Source organism: Sphaeroforma arctica (genome assembly GCF_001186125.1).
Source record: "Sphaeroforma arctica JP610 unplaced genomic scaffold supercont1.215, whole genome shotgun sequence".
Taxonomy (NCBI): domain Eukaryota; class Ichthyosporea; order Ichthyophonida; genus Sphaeroforma; species Sphaeroforma arctica.
Window position 1 is genome coordinate 110,984 of NW_014040343.1, and position 1,454 is coordinate 112,437.

The following is a 1,454-nucleotide window of genomic DNA, read 5'->3' on the forward strand; positions in this document are numbered from 1 at the left end:
CATACATACATACATACATACATACATACATACATACATACATAACATACATACATACATATACACACATATATATATATATATATGCGTATATAACTGAATGCGAAGTAACCACGTGCTTTGAAACATATTCTTGAAATAAGCACATAAGCAGTTACATACCTTCTGCTGACCGGGTCTGAAGCCATCATAACCTGCCGCGTGTAAGATGTTTTCCAATTTCGTTGGCGGTTTCCCCGTCATTGTTACTGCACTCTACGAATGAAGAAAAAAAACTGGCCTACAACTGATTGATACAGGATTGTAAAAATTCGTTCAGTATGTATGCGCTGGTTTATTTGCCACAACAATGTATCTGAATGTGTGAGTGATACAGGTATATGAGCTGAACTTTTACTCTAAATATACACGTATATGTATGGACACAGATATATGTCTCTGGCAAGTATATTTGCATTGCTGAATAAATATGTTCTTCACAACGCACATTTTTTTTATTCTTATTTCGCTCTCCATGTACTTAAATAAAACGCATAGCCTCTCGTTGTCTATAACCTGTATAATGTGTAGCTGATTTTTATATTTTGATGACGAGATAATTACACGAGAAGAATTTAGGCGCCAAAAGTTTGACGGGCTTGTACAACTTTTTGTGAAATCACCAGTTTTTTACGACCATGACATTTTGACCCTTTTTGGCCTTTGGCTTTGGGACTTTGGGTGTGGCTATTTTCAACTTATGACATATTTGTACATATGTATTTGGCCCGTTAGATATTAACGTAAAACGTACTACGTTTTCAACATATATGAAGCACGTACTGAAGTCTGGATATATTTACCTTGTGGTTTTTTGTCATGTATCGGTTTTTATGTCCTTACTTTTGTCGTAAATATATGTAGCTAAAAAAAACAGACCAATTTTATTTGTTTTGTTTTTTATAAATTCAAATTGACCTAGAATCTAGAGTACATACAGAACAAATTACAGTTGATTTTTTGATTATTTATGCCAGGAGTCATAGCCTTTGTTCTATTTTCAGAAGGCTATATGCAGGAGTGAGAAAGCGAGCGACTTTTAATTTTATGTTTTTCGGAAGGCGTAGTATAAATTCCTCTAAACCCTAAACCCTTCATCAAAACACACCTATCCTCATGACCAAGTCATAACTGTAAACCATAGCCTAAATTGTCATGAAAACTTAAGATCCGCTTGTGCTTTTAGCAACTCGGTACAGTTTACTGCATCAATTTCCAGCAGAAGTTGACGATCCTTCTATAAATACTCAAGTATTGCCTATCACGCATTAGAATATTTACCTCCACCAACCCCGTCGCTAAAAATGCACATCAATTATTACTAAGGCGTCCAACGATCCATACGTGAACTATAAGCAATTGTTAGTCGGCGAAGATCAAAAAAAAAAATAATCAAGACAAATAACTGCGTATGT